The sequence below is a fragment of the Pseudophryne corroboree genome, chromosome 2, assembly GCF_028390025.1.
Source record: "Pseudophryne corroboree isolate aPseCor3 chromosome 2, aPseCor3.hap2, whole genome shotgun sequence".
Lineage (NCBI taxonomy): Eukaryota > Metazoa > Chordata > Amphibia > Anura > Myobatrachidae > Pseudophryne > Pseudophryne corroboree.
This window is the reverse complement of record NC_086445.1, coordinates 47341530-47354632: the sequence shown is the minus strand read 5'-3', so window position 1 is coordinate 47354632 and position 13103 is coordinate 47341530.

The window sequence follows — 13103 nt, the reverse complement described above, 5'->3', positions numbered from 1 at the left end:
TTCCAATGCCTGAGCCCAAGCTTCTGTAGCCTTTGCCGCCCAAGAAGCAGCTATAGTGAGTCTAAATAGATTTTAGGCAACCCTCAAAATGTTTATATGATGGTTCCTTCAGAGAGGTGGCAGTAGCAACCGGTAGAGTGGATGATACCACTAGGCATGTGAAATGAGAATCCAGAGTTGGTGGGTTTTCTCATTTGTTACGTATCTCTGTTGGTAGAGGATAATGGGCCATGGCCCTTTTAGAGACAAGGAACATCTTACGCAGGGTAGCAGAGGGTTTCCGTCTGATGTCCATCAAATAATCAGAGTGAGGTAATTCAGCTTTAACCACCTTATGCTTTTTAAACATATCAGTTTTCTTAGCCACAGTAGTGGGTTCCTCCTCGTCTGTGAGTTGGAGGATATGCTTAAAAGCATCCACAAGGGCAGGAATATCTACAGACATAGGCGCTTCCTCATCTGCAGCAAAGGAGTCTGTGTCAGAAAGAGCTGTATGCTCCCCCTCCTCTTCAGAGGAGACATCAGAGAGGACTGTGGATTGTGAGGGTGAAGTAGCCCACTTAGAAAGACTAGAGACACCTTTGTGTCCTAGGGTAGCCTTATATCTATTCAGAGACTGATTTAATTGTTGCAGCTGACTAGGAAAATGATCTGCCCAAGGCGGATTTACCATAGGTACCACATTAGGGTGTAAAGCCACAGACGGGCCCATAGGGGGTACAAAGCGATCCACCAGAGTACCTAGGAGTATTGAAAAGGCTGCCCATGGAGGCTCCTGTATGGGGGCCAGAGCAGCAGACTGGCTGGGAGGTGTATAACAAACAGCACACAGACCGTCATTTAACATGTCCTACTCAGATAAACCAGCTGAGCACACTCTGCAGGAGAGTAATGCAGGGGCATCAGCCTGGGCTGAGCACACTCTGCAGGAGAGTAATGCAGGGGCATCAGCCTGGGCTGAGCACACTCTGCAGGAGAGTAATACAGAGGTATCAGTCTGGGCTGTGCACACTCTGCAGGAGAGTAATGCAGGGGCATCAGCCTGGGCTGAGCACACTCTGCAGGAGAGTAATACAGGGGCATCAGCCTGGGCTGAGCACACTCTGCAGGAGAGTAATGCAGCGGCATCAGCCTGGGCTGAGCACACTCTGCAGGAGAGTAATACAGGGGCATCAGCCTGGGCTGAGCACACTCTGCAGAAGAGTAATACAGGGAAATCAGTCTGAGCTGAGCACACTCTGCAGGAGAGTAATACAGGGGCATCAGCTGGGGATGAGCACACTCTGCAGGAGAGTAATGCAGGGGCATCAGCCTGGGCTGAGCACACTCTGCAGGAGAGTAATACAGGGGCATCAGCCTGGGCTGAGCACACTCTGCAGGAGAGTAATGCAGGGGCATCAGCCTGGGCTGAGCACACTCTGCAGAAGAGTACTACAGGGGCATCAGCCTGGGCTGTGCACACCCTGCAGGTGAGTAATACAGGGGCATCAGCCTGGGCTGAGCACACTCTGCAGGAGAGTAATACAGGGGCATCAGCCTGGGCTGAGCACACTCTGCAGAAGAGTAATACAGGGAAATCAGTCTGAGCTGAGCACACTCTGCAGGAGAGTAATACAGGGGCATCAGCCTGGGCTGAGCACACTCTGCAGGGGAGTAATACTGGGGCATCAGCCTAGGCTGAGCACACTCTGCAGGAGAGTAATACAGGGGCATCAGCCTGGGCTGAGCACACTCTGCAGGAGAGTAATACAGGGGCATCAGCCTGGGCTGAGCACACTCTGCAGGTGAGTAATACAGGGGCATCAGCCTGGGCTGTGCACACCCTACAGGAGAGTAATACAGGGGCATCAGCCTGGGCTGAGCACACTCTGCAGGAGAGTAATACAGGGGCATCAGCCTGGGCTGAGCACACTCTGCAGGAGAGTAATACTGGGGCATCAGCCTGGGCTGAGCACACTCTGCAGAAGAGTAATACAGGGGCATCAGCCTGGGCTGAGCACACTCTGCAGGAGAGTAATACAGGGGCATCAGCCTGGGCTGAGCACACCCTGCAGGAGAGTAATACAGGGGCATCAGCCTGGGCCGAGCACACTCTGCAGGAGAGTAATACAGGGGAATCAGCCTGGGCTGAGCACACTCTGCAGGAGAGTAATACAGGGGCATCAGCCTGGGCTGAGCACACCCTGCAGGAGAGTAATACAGGGGCATCAGCCTGGGCTGAGCACACTCTGCAGAAGGGTAATACAGGGGCATCAGCCTGGGCTGAGCACACCCTGCAGGAGAGTAATACAGGGGCATCAGCCTGGGCTGAGCACACGCTGCAGAAGAGTAATACAGGGGCATCAGCCTGGGCTGAGCACACCCTGCAGGAGAGTAATACAGGGGCATCAGCCTGGGCTGAGCACACCCTGCAGGAGAGTAATACAGGGGCATCAGCCTGGGCTGAGCACACTCTGCAGAAGGGTAATACAGGGGCATCAGCCTGGGCTGAGCACACCCTGCAGGAGAGTAATACAGGGGCATCAGCCTGGGCTGAGCACACTCTGCAGAAGAGTAATACAGGGGCATCAGTCTGGGCTGAGCACACCCTGCAGGAGAGTAATACAGGGGCATCAGCCTGGGCTGAGCACACTCTGCAGGAGAGTAATACAGGGGCATCAGCCTGGGCTGAGCACACTCTGCAGGAGAGTAATACAGGGGCATCAGCCTGGGCTGAGCACACTCTGCAGGAGAGTAATACAGGGGCATCAGCCTGGGCTGAGCACACTCTGCAGGAGAGTAATACAGGGGCATCAGCCTGGGCTGAGCACACTCTGCAGGAGAGTAATACAGGGGCATCAGCCTGGGCTGAGCACACCCTGCAGGAGAGTAATACAGGGGCATCAGCCTGGGCTGAGCACACTCTGCAGGAGAGTAATACAGGGGCATCAGCCTGGGCTGAGCACACTCTGCAGGAGAGTAATACAGAGGTATCAGCGTGCTTGCACCCTTTTTTGTTACACATAGTAGAAAAGCAAGTGAGCGAGCAAAGTACAATAAATGAAATACACAAAATACAGGAAAATATGTGACTACAACACAGATATAATATACTTTTATTGATAGATAGATAGATAGATAGATAGATAGATAGATAGATAGATAGATAGATAGATAGATAGATACAGTAGATACAATCTGTGAGTACCAACGCAGACAGCACCTTAGCTCAATGTATGAATAACTCCCGTTAACTGCATGCCCTTTACTTTATACTGTGGGAGCTAAATGCTCTGCCCTCCAGTCTGATGTGTCCAAAAGTCACGCTGCACTGATGTTTCATATAGAAATAGCACAACGCAACTTACTGACCACGTTACAGTGCTAGATGGCAGGGGAATTTTACGGTATGGACTGACTAGGAAATAAAGTGTGGGGAGAACACTGCCCATGTTATGTCCCTGCAGACACCTGGGGTTTGCACAGGGATAAGGGACACACACAGGATGGCAGGGTCCCCCTCCCCCATCTGCACAAGCAGTATAGGTGATGTCAGGTTTCTGTGAAGCAGTCTTCCAAAATACACATGTGTTATCATAAGAAGCCATCCAGTAATAACCTTATATAGTCAGTAAAAATGTCACAGGTCCAGGAATTGCATTTACTGGGCTTCTGCTGTCTGTCTGAGGTCTCACAAGTCAGGGGCATTCAAGCATGTCAGAGGAAGTTTAAGGCACAGTGTGCATTTTTTTTGACAAATGTAAACAGCAGTGTATACAAGTACTGATTGAATACATTTGGAAAGTAACAGTTGGTTTGCGGACTGTCCCTCTCAGCATGAGATGCTGCAGGGACATGCTTGGATGCCCCTAGACATGCTTGAATGCCCTAGGCAAATGCCTAGCCTGCCTATAGCTAAGGCCGGCTCTGGGCAGGTAGGATAATGTAAGTGATGTAAAAACCTGTCCTGTTTAGGCGTTTTTACAGGGAGACCTTACCCAGCAACCCCAGAGCCCTGCTGCTTCTATGCTGTAAGATGGCTGCCCAGCCTCTGTGAGGGAAGAGGGAGAGTGAGACTACAGGTCAAGCGCCTCCTCCCCTTTGCTGGTCCTCAACCCCAGGTACTGCAGGCCTCATCAAACAGGTGTTAAAACACTTAGACCTGTGCCCTTCTGCCCTGGTGGTCTAGTGGGGTCCCTGCTTGCAGACAGTGTCCATGCCAGCGCCGCAGTACGACTCCCCAGACCGCAGTAAACCACGATTTCTCTAACGTCCTAAGTGGATGCTGGGACTCCGTAAGGACCATGGGGAATAGCGGCTCCGCAGGAGACTGGGCACAACTATAAAGAAAGCTTTAGACTACTGGTGTGCACTGGCTCCTCCCACCATGACCCTCCTCCAGACTTCAGTTAGATTCTTGTGCCCGGCTGAGCTGGATGCACACTAGGGGCTCTCCAGAGCTCCTAGAAAGAAAGTATATTTAGGTTTTTTATTTTACAGTGAGATCTGCTGGCAACAGACTCACTGCAGCGAGGGACTAAGGGGAGAAGAAGCGAACCTACCTAACAGGTGGTAGTTTGGGCTTCTTAGGCTACTGGACACCATTAGCTCCAGAGGGATCGACCGCAGGACCCGACCTTGATGCTCGTTCCAGGAGCCGCGCCGCCGTCCCCCTTACAGAGCCAGAAGCATGAAGAGGTCCGGAAAATCGGCGGCAGAAGACTTCGGTCTTCACCAAGGTAGCGCACAGCACTGCAGCTGTGCGCCATTGCTCCTCATGTACACCTCACACTCCGGTCACTGATGCGTGCAGGGCGCTGGGGGGGGGGGGGGGGGCGCCCTGAGGGCAATATTACACACCTTGGCTGGCAAATATACACCATATATAGTCCCAGAGGCTATATAGGTGTAAATTAATACCCCTGCCAGAGTTTCAAAAACGCGGGAGAAGTCCGCCGAAAAAGGGGCGGGGCTAACTCCCTCAGCACACTGGCGCCATTTTTCCCTCACAGCTCCGCTGGAAGGAAGCTCCCTGGCTCTCCCCTGCAGTCTACAACTACAGAAGGGTAAAAAAGAGAGGGGGGGCACTAAATTTAGGCGCAGTATATATATATATATAGCAGCTATAAGGGGATATAATTCAGTTAGTCCCTGTATTATATAGCGCTCTGGTGTGTGCTGGCATACTCTCTCTCTGTCTCCCCAAAGGGCTTTGTGGGGTCCTGTCCTCTGTCAGAGCATTCCCTGTGTGTGTGTGGTGTGTCGGTACGGCTGTGTCGACATGTTTGATGAGGTGGCTTATGTGGAGGCGGAGCAAATGCCTGTAAATGTGATGTCACCCCCTGCGGGGTCGACACCTGAGTGGATGGTTCTGTGGAAGGAATTACGCGACAGTATCGACTCCTTGCATAAAAGGTTTGACGACATACCTACTATGGGACAGCCGGCTTCTCAGCCTGTGCCTGCCCAGGCGTCTCAAAAGCCATCAGGGGCTCTAAAACACCCGCTACCTCAGATGGCAGACACAGATGTCGACACGGATACTGACTCCAGTGTCGACGACGATGAGACCAATGTAACTTCTAATAGGGCCACACGTTACATGATTGAGGCAATGAAAAATGTGTTGCACATTTCTGATGTTACCCCCGGTACCACAAAAAAGGGTATTATGTTTGTAGAGAAAAAACTACCAGTAGCTTTTCCTCCATCTGAGGAGTTAAATGACGTGTGTGAAGAAGCGTGGGCTTCTCCTGATAAGAAACTGGTAATTTCTAAGAGGTTACTAATGGCGTACCCTTTCCCGCCAGAGGATAGGTCACGCTGGGAAACATCCCCTAGGGTGGATAAAGCGCTCACACGCTTGTCAAAGAAGGTGGCACTACCGTCTCCGGATACGGCCGCCCTGAAGGAATCTGCTGATAGAAAGCAGGAGGCTATCCTGAAGTCTATATATACACACACAGGTTTTATACTGAGACCAGCTATTGCGTCAGCATGGATGTGCAGTGCTGCAGCTGCGTGGTCAGATTCCCTGTCGGAAAATATTGATACCCTAGACAGGGACACTATATTGCTAACCGTAGAGCATATTAAAGACGCACTTTTATACATGAGGGATGCACAGAGGGATATTTGCCGCCTGGCATCCAAAATTAGTGCAATGTCCATTTCTGCCAGGAGAGGGTAATGGACTCAGCAGTGGACTGGAGATGCAGATTCCAAAAGGCACATGGAAGTTCTGCCTTATAAGGGTGAGGAGTTGTTCGGGGATGGTCTCTCGGACCTCGTTTCCACAGCAACAGCTGGGAAGTCTACATTTTTACCCCATGTTCCCTCACAGCCAAAGAAAGCACCGTATTATCAGGTACAGTCCTTTCGGCCCAATAGGGGCAAGCGGGTTAAGGGCGCGTCCTTTCTGCCCAGAGGCAGAGGTAGGGGGAAAAAGCTGCAGCATACAGCCAGTTCCCAGGAGCAAAAGTCCTCCCCCGCTTCCTCTAAGTCCACAGCATGACGCTGGGGCTCCACAGGCGGAGCCAGGTACGGTGGGGGCCCGTCTCAAATATTTCAGCAATCAGTGGGCTCGCTCACGGGTGGATCCCTGGATCTTTCAAATAGTATCTCAGGGGTACAAGCTGGAATTCGAGACGTCTCCCCCCCGCCGTTTCCTCAAATCTGCCTTACCAACCACTCCCTCAGGCAGGGAGGCAGTGTTACAGGCAATTCACAAGCTGTATTCACAACAGGTGATAGTAAAGGTGCCCCTACTTCAACAAGGACGTGGTTACTATTCCACAATGTTTGTGGTACCGAAATCGGACGGTTCGGTGAGACCCATTTTAAATTTGAAATCCTTGAACACATATATAAAAAAATTCAAGTTCAAGATGGTATCGCTCAGGGCGATTATTGCAAGCCTGGACGAGGGGGATTACATGGTATCACTGGACATCAAGGATGCTTACCTGCATGTACCCATTTACCATCCTCACCAGGAGTACCTCAGATTTGTGGTACAGGATTGTCATTACCAATTCCATACGTTGCCGTTCGGTCTATCCACGGCTCCGAGGGTCTTTACCAAGGTAATGGCCGAAATGATGATACTCCTTCGAAAGAAGGGAGTTTTAATTATCCCGTACTTGGACGATCTCCTGATAAAGGCGAGGTCCAGGGAGCAGTTGTTGTTCGGGGTAGTACTATCTCGGGAGGTGCTACAACAGCACGGCTGGGTTCTAAATATTCCAAAGTCACAGCTGATGACACGTCTACTGTTCCTGGGGATGGTTCTGGACACAGAACACAAAAAAGTGTTTCTCCCGGAGGAGAAGGCCAAGGAGCTGTCATCTCTAGTCAGAGGCCTCCTAAAACCAAAACAGGTGTCGGTGCATCACTGCACGCGGATCCTGGGAAAGATGGTAGCTTCCTACGAAGCAATTCCATTCGGCAGGTTCCATGCAAGAACCTTTCAGTGGGACCTATTGGACAAGTGGTCCGGATCGCATCTTCAGATGCATCGGCTGATAACCCTGTCTCCAAGGACCAGGGTGTCTCTGCTGTGGTGGCTGCAGAGTGCTCATCTTCAAGAGGGCCACAGATTCGGCATACAGGACTGGGTCCTGGTGACCACGGATGCCAGCCTTCGAGGCTGGGGGGCAGTCACACAGGGAAGAAACTTCCAAGGACTATGGTCAAGTCAGGAGACTTCCCTGCACATAAATATTCTGGAACTGAGGGCCATTTACAATGCCCTAAGTCAGGCAAAACCCCTGCTTCAAAACCAGCCGGTACTGATCCAGTCAGACAACATCACGGCGGTCTCCCATGTAAACCGGCAGGGCGGCACGAGAAGCAGGACGGCGATGGCAGAAGCCACAAGGATTCTCCGATGGGCGGAAAATCACGTGTTAGCACTGTCAGCAGTGTTCATTCCGGGGGTGGACAACTGGGAAGCAGACTTCCTCAGCAGGCACGACCTCCACCCGGGAGAGTGGGGACTTCATCCAGAAGTCTTCCAAATGATTGTAAACCGTTGGGAAAGGCCACAGAAGGACATGATGGCGTCCCGCCTAAACAAAAAACTAGACTCGAGAGACCCTCAGGCGATAGCTGTGGACGCTCTAGTGACACCGTGGGTGTACCGGTCGGTTTATGTGTTCCCTCCTCTTCCTCTCATACCAAAGGTACTGAGGATAATAAGGAGAAGAGGAGTAATGACTATACTCATTGTTCCGGATTGGCCAAGAAGAGCTTGGTACCCAGAACTTCAAGAAATGAACTCAGAGGACCCATGGCCTCTGCCGCTCAGACAGGACCTGCTGCAGCAGGGGCCCTGTCTGTTCCAAGACTTACCGCGGCTGCGTTTGACGGCATGGCGGTTGAACACCGGATCCTGAAGGAAAAGGGCATTCCGGAGGAAGTCATTCCTACGCTGATTAAAGCTAGGAAAGAAGTAACTGCAAACCATTATCACCGCATATGGCGAAAATATGTTGCGTGGTGTGAGGCCAGGAAGGCCCCAACGGAGGAATTTCAGCTGGGCCGTTTCCTGCACTTCCTACAGTCAGGGGTGACTATGGGCCTAAAATTGGGTTCCATTAAGGTCCAGATTTCGGCTCTATCGATTTTCTTCCAGAGAGAACTGGCTTCTTTACCTGAAGTTCAAACTTTTGTTAAGGGAGTGCTGCATATTCAGCCCCCTTTTGTGCCTCCAGTGGCACCTTGTTATCTCAACGTGGTGTTGAATTTCCTAAAATCACATTGGTTTGAGCCACTGAAAACCGTGGAATTGAAATATGTCACGTGGAAAGTGGTCATGTTGTTGGCCTTGGCTTCGGCCAGGCGTGTATCAGAATTGGCGGCTTTGTCTTGTAAAAGCCCTTATCTGATTTTCCATATGGATAGGGCAGAATTGAGGACTCGTCCCCAATTTCTCCCTAAGGTGGTATCAGCCTTTCATCTGAACCAACCTATCGTGGTGCCTGCGGCTACTAATGACTTGGAGGCTTCCAAGTTGGTGGACGTAGTCAGGGCCCTGAAAATTTATGTTTCCAGGACGGTGGGAGTCAGAAAGACTGACTCGCTGTTTATCCTGTATGCGCCCAACAAGTTGGGTGCACCTGCTTCAAAGCAGACTATTGCTCGCTGGATCTGTAGTACGATTCAGCTTGCACATTCTGCGGCTGGACTGCCGCATCCTAAATCAGTAAAAGCCCATTCCACGAGGAAGGTGGGCTCTTCTTGGGCGGCTGCCCGAGGGGTCTCGGCTCTACAACTTTGCCGAGCAGCTACTTGGTCGGGGTCAAACACATTTGCTAAATTCTACAGGTTTGATACCCTGGCTGAGGAGGACCTAGAGTTTGCCCATTCGGTGCTGCAGAGTCATCCGCACTCTCCCGCCCGTTTGGGAGCTTTGGTATAATCCCCATGGTCCTTACGGAGTCCCAGCATCCACTTAGGACGTTAGAGAAAATAAGAATTTACTCACCGGTAATTCTATTTCTCGTAGTCCGTAGTGGATGCTGGGCGCCCGTCCCAAGTGCGGATTGTCTGCAATACTTGTATATAGTTATTGCCTAACTAAAGGGTTATTGTTGAGCCATCTGTTGAGAGGCTCAGTTGCTATCATACTGTTAACTGGGTATAGTATCACGAGTTATACGGTGTGATTGGTGTGGCTGGTATGAGTCTTACCCGGGATTCAAAATCCTTCCTTCTTGTGTCAGCTCTTCCGGGCACAGTATCCTAACTGAAGTCTGGAGCAGGGTCATGGTCGGAGGAGCCAGTGCACACCAGTAGTCTAAAGCTTTCTTTATAGTTGTGCCCAGTCTCCTGCGGAGCCGCTCTTCCCCATGGTCCTTACGGAGTCCCAGCATCCACTACGGACTACGAGAAATAGAATTACCGGTGAGTAAATTCTTATTTTAATGGCGGGTCCCGCAAATAGACCCTCTTACCTGTACCCCTTGGTGTCGGCCACACATTCCTGGGTCACAAGCCGCAGCGGTGCCAGACCCACAGAAGTCCCCGCCACAAGTACCCAGGCTCAGCCAGCGGACAGATGGAAGAGAGAGATGGATGAGAGAGAGAGAGGGGGTTAAGGAGAGATGGGGAGAGAGAGGGGTAAGGGAGTGAGAGAGGGGGGGGTGAGAGAGAGAGAGGGTGACATGCACTCCTACATAACCCTCTGCGCACCCCTGATCTCCTGCCGTGTTTGCGGCAAAAATGGGGCGTGGTCTTACACTTAGGGGCGTGGCTTCGCGGGGATCCCGGAATCGTCACTCCGGGGACGTGCCCAGCATCTCCGGAGATGCTGGTCTTCCCCCAGAGACAGTCTCCGTGCGCTGTCGGCTCCTCTTCTATGACAGGAGCCGGGTGCTGTAGGAGACTTTCTCACTGCAGCACCTGGCTCCTGTCACTGCGGAGGAGCTGTCATTTGGTGTCACCCCCCTTCCAGGTGTCACACCCGGGTGAGGGCCGCACCCCCCGCACCCGCCTGGTGACGCCGCTGGTGTCAGGCAGGTAAAGGGTTGGCAGAACTGCCTTGCCAAGCAATGTCCAGCCCCTGCAGGAGGCTGTACCTGGGCAGTGGGCATCACTGTAGTGTATAACACAATGCCCACTAACAAAACCTTTTGCAATGCCCTGAGACTCTTGAATTTCTACTAGCAGCCATATTCCAATGCAGCATGAACTAAATTCTGAAGCCTCAGCCAATTATGTAGTCAAGCCAATGAACTATCTTAATTTTGTGGTGATTTATACCACAGACAGGCTGTCTCATTTTCCTTAAGAGACAGTCTTTGGTTACTTGAGAAATCCTGTGTGCAATTGCTTTGACAGAGTCTTGTACATACACACACACCAGCTATCTTTAAATGTTCTTTAGAACTATGGGGGTAATTCCAAGTTGATCGCATCAGGAAATTTTTTAGCAGTTGGGCAAAACCATGTGCACTGCAGGGGTTGCAGATATAACATGTGCAGAGAGAGTTAGATTTGGGTGGGTTATTTTGTTTCTGTGCAGGGTAAATACTGGCTGCTTTATTTTTACACTGCAATTTAGATTGCAGATTAAACTCACCACACCCAAATCTAACTCTCTCTGCACATGTTATATCTGCCCCTCCTGCAGTGCACATGGTTTTGCCCAATTGCTAACAAAGGCCCTCATTCCGAGTTGTTCGCTCGCTAGCTGCTTTTAGCAGCTTTGCACACGCTAAGCCGCCGCCTACTGGGAGTGAATATTAGCTTTGCAGAATTACGAATAGAAATTTCTTAGCAGTTTCTGAGTAGCTCGAGACTTACTCCTACACTGCGATCAGTTCAGTCCTTTTCATTCCTGGTTTGACGTCACAAACACACCCAGCGTTCGCCCAGCCACTCCCCCGTTTCTCCAGACACTCCCGCGTTTTTCCCTGGCACGCCTGCGTTTTTTACGCACACACCCAGAAAATGGTCAGTTTCCGCCCAGAAACACCCACTTCCTGTCAATCACATTCCGATCACCAGAACGATGAAAAATCTTCGTTAAGCCGTGAGTAAAATACCAAACTTTTGTGCTAATTTACTTGGCACAGACGCACTGCGAACATTGCGCATGCGCAGTTTGCGACTTATCGCACCGATGCGAAGAAAAAGAATGAGCGAACAACTCGGAATGAGGGCCAAAGTTCCTGCTGCGATCAACTCAGAATTACCCCCCATATGCATAGTGTAACACCCTTCTCGTAACACTAAAAGATGAGAACTTGGTAAGTATCGTGATAACAGAGGGTGTTCCACAGCTGTGCCTCCACTCAAGCTAATTAAGGTAATCAGTGTAGGGCTTGCTTGAGTAAGCCGTACTTTACTTGTATCATTCTTATTCTAATGTATCGCAATAAGGATCCTATATATAATATACTAATATACCTTTTTTCTTGCTTCTTCTTTCCTACTCCAGGATCGTCTTTCAGCCCAATTGTTAACCGGACCCGAACAAATGATTATGATAAATATAACACTTTGACCACTTTAACTTTTTAATATATTATACCAAGTGCATCGGATAATAATAGACATTCCAACAATATTATATGCACATTGGATCTCTGGTAACCTTTCCTTTTGTTTACACATAAACTCTTACAATTAGGATGCATGCAATACACAAAAAATATTAAAAGGGCGCTTTGTGCGCCAGAGAGTGACCCGGGTACTCTTAATATAAAAGTGCACTAGTGAGGATAGCAATCATGGCTTTAGGCTAGAACCCTATCTTGGAAATAACAAATACTGGTTGCAAATCCATAAATCAGACGTCACCCTAATAAGTTAAATGATGCAGTTAATATTTAGTGAAGCTCTCTCGTTCTCAGCTGGGTAGATTGTAGAAGCGTATTAGTCGCGTAGTAGTCCTCTCCTATGTAAGACTAACAAATACTCTTTACTTTCAGTATTGGTGGTACTCAATAGACCTTAAATGAGACTTCTCTCTGCTACTATATGTCACTGCGTTGTCAGGTAATAATGCTTCTCTACTCCTCCAGGGATCGTTTCGATATAAACTGAATTAACTCACGCACTAGATTTCCAGACGTTTCCCTTGCGGCAGCATTGTTCACTTTCATCACTACTGTAGTGCGGTGGAGATAACCAGCTGCATCTAAATTGAATTCGCAGTAATAAACAGCTCTTAATCAATTCCTAGCGGGACTATTTTCCTTTAATATACTCAAGTGTCTGTTCCGCTGACTTGACAAATAACGCAGTGATGGATATCGCAGCTCTGCCTCCCTCTTATCTCGAAACAATATTTTAAGTTAATTCAAGTTCATGGATTCGTAACTACAGGGGAAATTATAGTTCCGTTTAGCTGTATTTCATATCCAACTACAGGGGGAGATTATAGTTCCGTTTAACTCTATTTCATAGCCTCTCCTATCTTGTCCTGTAGTACTTAGTTGTATAATATAATACAATTACAACTAAGGGGTTTTACACTCATTACTCATCAATTTATCAATGTACTAGTGATGAGCTTCCCCAATGTATGCTCACAGAGATGCACTCCCCCAACTCTTTAGTCTATTACTTTCAAAAGCACTTTTCACTTCTCCCTTGCAATTATAGGGATCAAAGGT